This window comes from Pleurodeles waltl, chromosome 5 (assembly GCF_031143425.1).
Source record: "Pleurodeles waltl isolate 20211129_DDA chromosome 5, aPleWal1.hap1.20221129, whole genome shotgun sequence".
Taxonomy (NCBI): Eukaryota; Metazoa; Chordata; class Amphibia; order Caudata; family Salamandridae; genus Pleurodeles; species Pleurodeles waltl.
In genome coordinates this window covers 95,406,389-95,419,483 of record NC_090444.1, presented here as the reverse complement: position 1 = coordinate 95,419,483, position 13,095 = coordinate 95,406,389, and positions in this window count along the sequence as shown.

The following is a 13,095-nucleotide window of genomic DNA, read 5'->3' as shown; positions in this document are numbered from 1 at the left end:
CCGCATCAACGCGCTGTACCTGAAATCTCCGCATAGACAGGTACGCAAAACATCCCACCAATAATCCATCGTCAAGCAGGTGATTGCCGCTCAGTAGGTCGATAACCTCTGCGCTCCTCACCAAACAATGTTGTACAAATAAAGCACGGGAGTCCTGGTAATCTCTCAACAAGATCTCCTTTAATCAACCTACTTGAGCGCTGTTGTGTTTCACACTCGCGCAACCGCTCCCTGCATTCAAAACCGCCTTCACATTCACTTCAGGGCACAAGCGCCCTCGGACTAGAGACAAGTGCTCGAGCTCAAGGAGACTGCTCATGCATATCAACATAATATAACAGAATCCTCCAGGGATCACGAATACTCCCAGTATTATGACACAGGAGGAATGGCCCACTGAGGAGCGACGTTTTCCTGTGGAGATCAATAGACTCCTTAGGCAATATGAAAATCTCTTTTCCCATTACAGGAGGAAGTAGACAGAGTAGCTTGGCAAATACCAAGGATCGCCGGGGAGACTAGCACAGCTGTGACAAGTCCCAGTGGACACTCTAACTCATTAAGTAAAAAGGCTACCAGTTGTGACGAGAGGCACCTGGATGGCTTCGACAAACTTCATGAAGTTTTCAAGAAAAGTGCGTTCATGCTCAAGAACGCACCCTACCGGAAGGAATGTTTTCCCTAAGAAAACAGTGATGCATTTGTGCCAAATTCCGACCCTGATTCACGGTTTTCCGTACGAGTGGAGAGTGATACTGATGATGATGGCTCTTCTGAGGAAGGACCAGGTTGCAGCAGACCTTGGTGCCCCGGTTCAGGTGCATCAGGTTTGCAAGATGGGGAGCCAGGTCTATTCAATATGTTTGAGCCTGAGAGCCTTTCTCACCCCCATCCCTACAGCGGACCCCTGAACAGAAAGTGGTGGATATTGTCACCAGGGAGATAATACAACTCATGGAGAAGGATTTGTGAGTAGAGTGTCCGAGACCTTCACTTGGGGAGATAGTAGCAGTCACTCTGGTTATTGACACAAAAAAGTGCACTTTCTTCAGAAAGTACTTGAGAGGTCCCAAGAAAGGTCTTAATCGCTTGTGGCGGGTCTGCTGGGACAAGCTCCTGGACGTGGTGGGTCTTCTCACTAAAATCGTGTTAGCAGAAAAGTCCAAGACTTCGGGGTCTCCCATACCCACTGACATAGTTGCAGGCTGGGTGCAAAGGGCAGTTTGCCTTTTGGGCAACATGAATTGCACCCTATCAGTGAAAAGATGTTTTTTGGTTCGCAGTAAAACAGACCCTAAGCTGAGAGAACTGTCTAAGTCTGAGGCAGAAGCCTTGGCCAAGGGAAATCACTGTGGGGAACCTTTTGTTACAGAGCTGGGCAAATTTGTTGCCACGTTTTCTGCACTGGAAAAGGCTCTGACATCCAGAAGAAAATATTGCGAGGGAAGGTTTTGCCAGGGACGGACGAGGCAGGGGTGGCTCCTCCTGCTGTCCTTGCCAACAAGGCTCCTTTTGAGGATAGAGCAAAAGACATAATGGGTAGCCCGATGGACGCCAGGCAGGGACCTTCTTCCCACTATAGAGAATCTGGCAGAGGCAACAGGAAGCAAAGGTGGAGCAAACGTCCCAGGAGGGTTTTCTGGTAAGGACCACTTCATCTCCTCGATACCTGGGGGAGGCTACGTTGGTTTGTAAACAAATGGCTGGAGATCTATTCAGACCCATGGGTTATAGAAACAGTTCATGGGTTCCACATAGAATTCCACAGCTCTCCAGTGCAGATCTCCCAGCCAAGGACCTTGAGTTTTTCTGTTCAGGAAATGAGTCTGGTAGACCCCGAGGTCTACAAGCTCCTATCCATTGGAGCAATTTACAGGTCAGTACACCACTCAAGGGTTTTTCGAGCAATATATTTGTGGTGAAAAAGAAGGACAAGGGCTTCAGACCTGTCATAATTTTAAAGGAATTCAATGAGTGGCTGGTGTATTGCCAATTCAGAATAGAGGGTATTCGCCTCTTGAGGACAGTCCTCTTGGCAGGGGACTGGATGGTGGGGTTAGACCTGAAGGATGCATACTTGACCATTCCTATGTGTGCCCCTCACAAGAAGTTCCTCTACTTTTCTTGTAGGGGACAGATCTATTAGTTCCTGGCACTCCCATTCAGGTTATCCTCAGCTGGCGGTGTTTCACTAAACTCATACACCTGGTGGTGGAGGTATTCAGGATAAGAAGAGTCAGAGTGGTCACATATATGGATGATGTCGTATTGATGGATCAATGACTTTATCAGTTACAATCCAGTTTGAACATAGCTTTTGCACTTCTACAGGAACTGGAATTTATAAACAATGAGAGAAAATCAGAGCTGGTTCCAACACAGGTAATGTCCTTTTTGGGTTTTGTGATAGATTCAACCCAGGCCACCCTGAGTCTGCTAGAGACAAAAATCACAAAAATTAAGAAGGAGCAGAGGAATGTCTTGTGACGGGCAGGATATCACTCTGATAGTTGGCAGGGATTGTGGGACTCTCATCTTCATTGATACAGGCTATCTTTCTATGCCCACTTCACGACAGAGTTGTGCAGAGACCCAACTGATTTTGTTGTCGCCAAAAACCCAAAACGGAAATGCAATGTTGAATAGACCATTTGGATGCCTAGAATGACCTTCAGAACCCCACCAGGCTTGATGATAGAGTCAGACGCCAGCTGTTGGGGCCGGGGAGCCAGGTGCGGCAACATCTTGATGGGAGGCTGATGGTCAAAATAGGAACTCTCACTCCATATCAACTGTCTGGAACTTCTAGTGGGATCTTGTGCGACCAAGTCTCTGACCAAGGACAGTGTCTGCTGCTGTAGTGTTTTCCTGAAGATGGACAATGTGTCGATGGTGAGATACATAAACCGCTTATGGGGTACGAGATGGAAGAACCTGTCAGTTCTAGTAAAAGACTTCTGGCATTATTACCTAGAGAAACTTATCTCAGTAACAACAGAATATCAGAACAGGATTGCGGCTTGAGATACATCATGGACAACAGTGACTTGTGATTGAATTGCAAGATATTTGAAGCCCTGCTGGCCAGATGGGGAACTATTGACTTGGATCTTTTTGCATCACACTGAACAATCAACCATCAAACTATGTCAGCTGGTGACCGAATCTAGGGGTGAAAGCGGTTGATGCTTTTCTACAGGATTGGTCAAACGAACAGTCATATGCCTTCCATCGTTCCATGCTGATTCCCAGGGCAGTGCCTTAAGTCAGACATCAGAAGGCAATGCTGGTTCTGATGACACCTATATGGAAGTTGCAGGCCTGGTTCCCGATTTTGAAGTAGTTACCATGGGACCTACCAATAGAACTACATCATCACCCAGCATGTTGTAGGATTACCAGGACTGTCGCATCCTGTGGTCACTGCAAACTTCATTTAACAAGCCTGGGCCTCTGGCACCATCAGGAGCTAGTGTACAGCATGGAGACAATGGGTTCGTTGGTGTATGGAAAGACCTTGGGATCCCATGGGGGTGAAGTTATGTATGTCCTAATTTGTCTGGTGAATCTTGCACAGTTTGGCCTAGCCTATCGCATGGTAAACTGCTTCCAATCATCTATCTCCGCAGGCCATATTCCCATTAATAATGTACCAGTCGGAGAACATCCTTGAATTCGTAAATTGATAAAAGGGATCCAACTGACAAAGCCCCCGGAACCCAGATATTCCTGCTTGTGGGGTGTTAATTTCACTTCAAGACTCCTTTTGGGGTGGCAGGATAATGAATACTATAACTGAAAAGAATTGTCAGCTAAGCTGGTGATGTTCTTGTGTTTGATTTCAAATGAGAAAGTTTCTGAAATGAGAGAGTTGGATATATCTGCAGGCGTGTTCACACTAGAGGGTGTGATGCGTACGGAGTCTAGGAGGACGAAATCAAATACCAGGCTGGTATCTTATCTGCCTTTTAATGATACCCCTAACTGTGTATGGTTAGATGCATCTAGGCCTACGAGTACAAGACAGTAGTTGTAAGGCAGATGGGAGAAGGGAAACAGCCCATTTCAGCAATGAAGCTGTTCAAGGCAGTTTCTTCCCTTCTATCGCGAAGTGGGTAAAGTGGATTATGGTGGAGGCAGGTATAGATGTCAAAAAGTTCTGCACCCATTCCACAAGAATGGTTAAGGCTTCTAAGGCAGTTCAGGTAGGTGGTAGACTGGAGGGCATTATGAATGCCACAGATTGGTCCTCTGAATCAACCTTTAAGAAATTCTACTTTAAGCCTATTTCCGATGCAGCAACTTTGGGGATAAGTAAGCGTTGAACATGCATAATCCTTGCCTCCGGTTCTCGCACAATATAAAACTTCCTGGTAAACAAGAAGGAAAGTTTAAATTGTAGTAAGAAATCGGAGGCAAGGATTATCCCACCCAGAGATCTTACATTGGAAGATCCTCCACCCTACCTGGTAACACTTAGATTGACAGGAAGTAGAAACTTTACTGAAATGTATGCTATATTTCAACGGAGAATGGTGCTTCTGAATGATAGAAATGATGAGACAGATTTGCATTTAATGACTCTGAGATTAGAATATCATGTGTTTTCTTAATGGTGTAGCTCATGCTAGAGTAAAAATGTGCAAGTAAGAAGTGGGTAATGTTTTGCTTTAATCCTTAGAAGCCCAGAAGAATGAATAGTGCATGTAGCATCTGATAACTTCCTCATGTGCAGAAGAGGAACAGGAAGGGATGTGACAACATTATGTACAAGGACCTGTCCTGTGATTGGAGGACTGTTACTATGGTTATCGGCTGCTAGGATATGTAGTTTAGTATTTTTTAATTTGAATAAAATAGTGTTCTTTGGAAACGACTGCTATTTAATAAAGTGGAAAATTATATAATTAATTCTCGCCTCATATAGCCCAAGTCAACCAATAAGTAGCTGAAATATATCCCAAAAGTGCAGCTGTACAAAAGGAGCGGCCAGTGCACTAGGAAGTAAGCATGAATGAGTATTGGTGGCTGGACTCGCATACAGAGGTCCAGGTGCTGTGCATAGTGCCTCCTTCTGTTGAATGCTTCTCTTGTCCCAGGACTTTTAAGGCTAGCTAAAATGTGTGGGACAGCAGCAGTTAGTGCAAATGAGGCACCGGTCATGACGCCCCTGTGCCGAGTTGGTTTCTTGACTATGCATCCATCTGAACATTTTGAAGAAGCTTGGTGAGTGAAACAACCAATTTTGGTGGGTGACTCCTGTTTTTTTATTATTCAGTCCTTTCATCAGTGTGTCTTTAAAAATACAAACCAGATTAATATTTATTTACGTGGGCTGTGTCAGGTTGGTGGCATCCTTCTACCACCTCTGAAAATGACCATCAAGCTGTGAGACTCATAGCTCAATGAGTTCAACAAGCATGACTTTCACAAAATGATGACCCGGAGCAGATCACAAGTTTCAGTACTTACAGGCCGACAAACTCAAGAACTTCAAAGTAGGTCATAGCAACATGTTGTATCTACAGCTCTGTGTGAAAGAGATTATTGTCAGTGTAGGTGAATAAGGGAGGCTCGGAAGCAAGGAGATTTTGCCAATTGGAAAAGGGCTGGGCCAGAGATGAATAGCTGACCTTGCTGGTAGGCAAGTCCGAAGGACAGCAAGGCCAAGAGCACACGTGGCATCAGGCAACCTGGGCAACTCGGAGTAGTCCTTCTTGAATCAGGTCCATGAGTGGTCCGCAGCGCAGGTAAAAATGGGGAAGTAGGGGGGGTGAATCCCAAAAATAAATTGCCGAAAGGTGTGTGGGTGGGGACGGAGAGGTGTTAACCCGCTCACCCAGTGACACATGAATGTTACCACAATTGGGTCACTTACAAGCAGATCAGTAGAGTCATGGGGGTAGGTCAGAGGTCAAGGCAAAACCCTCATAGCTAGTATTTTCCAGCACAACAAAAGATGGACAGCCGTGCGTTTTTTTCTGTTGGTGGATGACACAGCTCCACACACCTAAATCATGAGGCTGGGGCAAGGTGAGTCAATCCTGGGTGATAGCACGGCTACATCGCACAATTCTCTAAATCCACCACACACCGGGCAGATTCTAGCCTAAATGTTCTTTACCCAACTAACTTGCTTTTTCCTCGCACAACCAGGCAAAATATTGCCCAATTGTGCAAGAACTAGCACCACCTACCTACCCCCGTCGGTGTGTGTAGGTCGCCCAGTGTTACCAGATTTTCAGTCCCTTGTCTAGCCCAAAGCAAAATAAAAAGTAACCCAAATCTATCCCAAAAGTGACGCTCTAGGGAAGGAGGGCTGGGTCTCTGTGGAGTAGATAGGAATGAGCACTGGTTGCTGTACTGGCATACAGAAATCGAAGTGCGCAGAGTGCCTCTTTCTGTTGAATGCTTCTCTCATCCCAAGACTTTTAAAATTAGCAAAAATGTGAGTGACAGCAACTTTTAGTGCAAATAAGGCACTGGTCATGATCCCCTTGTGCCGGGTTGACTTTTTGACCGATACATACATCTGAACATTTTGAAGTAGCTTGGTGGTTAACACAACTAATTATGGCGTACAGCTCACAATTTGTTTTTTGTTCTTTCAGCAGTGTTGTCGTAGTTGGACTCTCGCTCCTAGGCAAGACTGCTGGTTTAGGGATGACAGCACTTTTGTTTGTAGGCGATTGAGTCACTCCTACAACAAGTCGCAACTGTCGGCCTAACCATCCCGGCTCACAACCAGTACCTCACCAAAAACCCAAACAGTAAAATCACCTTTTACTGTTATTACACATGAACTCTAGAGTGCGACATCTGAGGAGAGTCGTGGTGGAACAGAAGTTACCCTTTTCTCTCGTTAGCAACAAGTCTTAGTCATACACACGCAATAAAGAAGATGCAGGAAAGTTTTCAATATATTTATTGAAAAGACTGCAATCTACAGTAAAATGCATGAGCTGCAATGATTAGGATAATGAACAATAAAAAAAGCATAATTGTGAAGATGAGAGTTGTGAATACAAAGAACCCCCACCATCTTGCAATAAACATGAAATGTGAAATCCCTAGCATAAAGTACCTAATCTCTAACCTAATGAGAGCTAGGTATGATTAACCTAATCTACCAGTACCATGTCCATGAGAAGCACCCCACAACCCTCGTTACCTTGGAATGAGGTCACTAGTCAGACTCTGTGGTGACACAAAGGCTGAGTTCAGCAGCGAGGTGACATGCAGCATAGATGGCATCTGGGAGAAATCCCTCTGATAACCTTGTCTGTGTGGGATGTATTTATACAGATCATGTAGGACCCCTGACACCATTATGTTCCCAACCAATTGATAAGGAGGCTGACTTGTGGCGGCAATTATATAAACAATGCCTAACAAGTGTACTTTATGTTCCTGTCACACGTAAGTGAGAAAGGGACATGATGTGAATACCTACGTACATCACTTGATCATTACGCTGATAGTAACACCTTCACAGAGTGGCAGTAATAATGCAAACCACAACATTTTATAACTATAAACAATTGCAGCCATCTTAAAATAAATAATAAAATAAATGGACTAAAAAAGAGCGAGCTAACTAGGTTAAAAGTCACCAGGTGATGGCGATACAGGCCTGCAAGCCAAAAGGCTAAGCTAACCTCCTGAGTCCCAATAAAACTAAATTGTATTTACTACAATGTGTGCTTAAAAACAAACCATCTGGTGACTCGTGTTTTTTTTATTTTTGTCCTTTCAGCAGTATGTCTTTAAAAACAAACCAGATCAATATTTATTTACATGGGCTGTGTCAGGTGGCAACCTTCTACTACCTCTGAAAATGACTAGCAAGCTGTTGGACGCTAAGCTCAATGGGTTCAATGAGCATGACATTCACAAAATGCTCTGGTTACTTACCAGGAATCTTCGTTACTCCAGGTCCAAGTCTTCCCCAATACAGTCCTCACAAGTGAGATCCCATCTCCTTCTGGCAGACCCTATTCCCTAGCCGACTCAAAATACTTCCCCCCAACATGGCCGCCGTTACCCAGGCACCACTACAAAGGGGAAGTAGTCAATCCACTCACCCTGTAGTAACAAGCAAACCACAGAAAAATAGAACTACATATAATCAATCCCCACCATTGGGATGGGAAGGGGGGAATCTCAGTACTGTACTGGGGAAGACTTGGACCTGGAGTAATGAATATTCCATGTAAGTAACCGGAGCATTACCTCCATGTCCATCTTCCCCAATCCAGTCCTCACGAGTGAGAAATACCCAGCTTGATTATATGCACAGAAAAGCATAACACAGCGGACTGTGAAGTACAAATGCAGAAAGAGTTTAATAAGAGGAAACCTAAACAAAATTATGACGATACCGCAGACAACACATGATCTGCAAAAGAAGAAGAAAACCCCTTCCCCAACTGAACCTAGTAATGGGACAGAAAAGTATGAGGGGAGGACCACGTGGCAGCACAGCAAAAGTCTTTCAAAGAAGCACCTTTAAAGGAAGCCCAAGAGGCAGCCACTCCCCTGGTAGACCTGCCTTGCACTTGAGAAGGGACATCACAGGCAGACAAATCATAGGCACACAAAAAAGCTGCTTTAATCCAACAGGAGAGGGTAGAATTAGAAGGAAGAGAGCCTCTATGACCCACCCCAAAGGTAATAAACAGGGAAATGTAAAGAAAATGACAATGCCATGTGAACATCCAGCGTGTGCCAACAAACCTCCGAAGAGGAGGACAGATTAGTGCAAAACAGATGAAGAACAATATCATGAGAGTAGTGAAAAGAGGAAGGAATCTCAGGTAAAAATGTGTGACTGGAACGTAACTTATCAGGAAAAAAACAAATGAAAGGCGGAGACAGAAAGCAAAGCACCAATTTTGCCAATCCTGCGTCCAGAACAAATAGCCACCAAAAACACAACCTTTTGCGTCAGACACTTAAGTTCCAGGGAATCCAGAGGCATAAACCGTTAAGGACTAAAAGTAAATCTCAAGGAGGAATTGGGGACCAGATAACTGGGCGCTGCAGAAAAAAACGGCCGGGAAACCAAAGGAGCAAGAGTTAACATCTCCTACCCACGAACAGCTTGAATATCTGCCCACTGAACCCGAATGGTGGAGACAACCAAACCCAGGACAAAGCCATCCCTCAAAAAATCATAAATCAAGACAGGGTCACAACTAAGGGGCAACAACTGTTTGGAGGCACACCATTTTTCGAAGTTCCCCCAATGCCTGCTGTACGAATTCCTAGTGGAAAGACGTCTGGACCGTTGAATGGAGTGCGCCACAGCTGATGAACAACCCAGAGCTAACAACCTCAACCATTCAGAAGCCAAACCCCGGGATTCAACCGACAGAGGGACCACTGAGAAAGAGTTGAGGGGAGCAGTGGGGGAGGTTGAAGAGGTAAGGTCCAAGGAGGAGCCACCGCCATTTCTCTCAGCAGGGGAAATCTAAGTCCTCCTTGTCCAGCCGGGGACCACTAAGAGTACCCGGGCATGATCTTCCCTGATCTTCTGAAGGACCCTATGGATCAAAGGGAAAGGAGGGAATCAATACAGGAGACCGAGAGGCCACCAGACAGAGAAGGCATCCGTCGCCCACACCCCCCTGGCTGGAATCAGAGAGCACAACTGAGGGAGGAGTGAGTTCTCTTTAGTGGCAAACAAGTCCAACTATGGGAAGCTGAACCAAAGAGTGATGTCCCATGCATGAAAAGTTGCATGCACCATTTTACTACTGGTCAATGCACAAGGCCACTATAAGTCAACCCTATGGAAGGCCCTTCTAGCCTAGAGGGCATGGTGCAGGTTCTTGTTTGTGAGGGCACCCCTGCGTGAGCAGAGGTGCTCATACAAACTCCAACTCCAATCCACTGGACTTTGTAAGTGCGGGGAAGCCATTTTTACCCGTGTACTGGCCACAGGTGGTCCTGCTAGATAATGGTAACTCCGAACCTAGGCATGTTTGGTAACAAACATGTCAGAATCATACCCCAGTACTAATGCCAGTATTGGTGGCATGATTCCATGCACTCTGGGGGCATATTAGATGACCCCCCAGTATTACTCTTACCAATCTTTCAGGAATTGTGGGCAGCCTGTGCCGCTGCAGCGCCTCAGACAGTTTTCTGCCCTCCTGCTGCTTGACCAGCTCAGGCAGGAGAAGGAGGAACAAAGGATTTCCTGTGGGAGAGGGAGGCAACACCTTCTCCCTTTTAAATAGATATTACAAGGCTGGGGAGGGATAGCCTCCCCTAGCCACCGGTTTGCTTTGAAGGGCGCATTTGGTGCCTTCCTTGCATAAACCGGTTTGCAGCAGTCCAGGCATCCCCGATCCTTGCTCTGCCGCGAAACTGGACAAAGGAAAGGGGAGGGACCCCTCCACTATCCATCACCACCTCAGGGGTGGTGCCTAGAGCTCCTCCAGGTTGCCACTTGATTCTGCCATCTTGGAACCAAGATGTGCAGAGACCCCTGGGAGCATCTGAGTGGCCAGGTCAGGCAGGTGACGTCAATGACTCCCTCTGATAGGTGGTCATTGTGCAAAGTGATCAAATCCCCTTTTAGGGCTATTTAAGGACTCCATTGCGGGAGGGTCCCTTGATTCGGTGTGCAGGATATTCCACCAGGACTCCTCTGCATCGACCTCTTCCTCTCTTGGCCACCGGAACCGCAGCTTGACAGTTCAGGAACGGACAAGACTGCAACTTCAGAGGCGACCTCACTTTGAAACATTGTTTCCCCAGCTCCTTCAATCAACTGCAACATTTCTACAGCTGTGCATTCTCTGGGGTCGGCAAGAGTTCAGCTGCACCAAGAAGCAAGAAGGAATCTCCCTTGGAGTGAAGGAGTCACTCCCCTGCATCTGCAGGCACCTAGGGCAACAACATCCAGCTGCGTGGATCTGCCCTCCTGTGGAACTGCGTGGGTCCTGCAACACAGGTGGTGGTCTGGAATGGTCCCCTTGGTCCTCTCTGCCTTCTGTCCATTTTGGGAGATGGTGAGCCCTTGCATCTCCTTGTAGGACAGTACCCCTGTGGACCACGACTATTGCAGCAACCAAGGCTTGTTGACTCCTGCTCCAAGGGATCTTCAGGCTCCAAGTAGCCCCAGGCTCCAGCACTTCATCCTTGCAAAGACAGTCTCTCCTCTGCTGCTCAAGCGCCGTGGGACTTCTCACCAGATGTGCTGATTGGGCTTCACTGCAATTTACTGTGCTTGCTGCCAGTGGGTTGCCTTTGGGGGTTGCGACTGCTTCTGCTGACTCTGTCAACTGCTGAGGGTCAGCCTGGACTCCCCTCCGAGGGTCAAGTCCCCTGGACCTTGTTGGTTTCTCTAGCCTTGCAAATCGTCTTGTGCTCCAACTTGTATTTTCAAGGCTTGTTGGTGGTCCTTATGACAACTCCCCGACTGCGACCTGGGACATCATCTGCATGACTCCAAGGACTTCCCTACAGCTCATGGACTCCACCGCTGATTTTCATCTTCGCTTGTCGACCCGGATCTTCATCCACAGAAGTGTGGGTAGTGTCTCCTGCCCCGCCTGGACACTCCATTGTAGACTGGACTCTGTCCAATTCTTTCGCTGGTCCTCTTCTTCCAGAATGAATCCACCCTTGGGTTGCTCTGGTGAGGTCCTGTACTTGCAAAGTTCCATGTCTAAGTCCTCTTGTTAGTCCTTGGGAATACCACATACTTACCTCTGCTCTCCTAGTCGCTGGGGGTCACTCAGGTACTCACCTCTTTGGGGTCTTGAGTTATTCCAACCCCCCTCTAACTACTCCATGTCCTTGGGCAGAGGGCTTCACTTCGCATTCCACTATTTTAGTATATGGTTTGGCCCTCCCCTAGGACGCTAGCTGTTTTCTACTATTTCTTGCCAATGCTTCTTGTTTGTTATGCTAATTCCTAACTATAACTGTGTGTATATATAGTTTGTACTTACCTCCAGTTGGGGGACTGCCTATAAGTAATTTAGTTCAGTGTTACTATAATAAAGTATCTTTATTTTTGCAACACTGTGTGGTTCCTTTGAGGTGTGAAAAGTTGCTATGTGACTGCTGTGGTATTGGAAGTGCTTTACAGTTCTCCTAGATAAGTCATGGCTGCTCATCCACAGCTACCTCTAGAGAGCCATGGCTTCCTAGACACTGTCTTCCTTCACTAATAGGAGTTGCCTGGACCTGATATAAGGTACAGTCACCATAGGTGTCCACCACACACCAGGTGAGCTTCCTACATGCCCAAGCACAAATTTCGCTGGCCAACCAAGAGAGGAAACCATCCCCGTCTGTTGATATAGGCCCTGACAATATGGTTGTCTGTCTGAACACAAACAGGACGCCCCTGTATCAGAGGATGGAACCACAGTAGGGCTGCCTACAGAGCCGCCAACTCCCTACTATTGGAGGAATTGAGTGCCTCCAGGCTGGACCACCGGCCCTTGGCTTTGAGGTCTCCAAAAACTGCACCACAACCCCTTTTGCTGGTGTCCATGGAGATAACCAGAGGAATGGCCTCTGCCAACTTGAACCCCTTCTGCAAGTTCCCCAGAACCAACCACCAGTGCAAATCTGCCCTGATCTGAGGAGAAACAGGAACCAATGCCTCAAAGTCCTGGGAGAGGGGATTTCACAGGCACAACAAATGAAGAACTAAGGAATACAGATACAAATGGCTCCAAGGAACAAGGTCCAGGGTTGAAGCCATTTCTCTTTGGCTTTGCAACCCCAGGCAGGCGGATGCCTGAGGACACTTCAACAGATCTGAAAGATGATCCACAAGCCTTGTGGTCCTTGTCTGGGTAAAGAAACGCCAGCCCGTTGTCCAGAGCCCCGATGAACTGGAGTGCCTGGACTGGATGCAGATTGGACTTGGCCAAATTTAACAGAAATCCTTGGCCCTTCAGAACATGACACACTTCCATGACATCAGCTTTGGCCTTGGAAAAAGAAGAATTGATTAGCCAGTCATCCAAATATGGGTACACCCGGATACCAGCAGAATGTAATTTACCCACCACAAGAGCCAAAAGCTTGGTAAAAACTCTTGGAGCTGAGGTTAACCCAAACAGT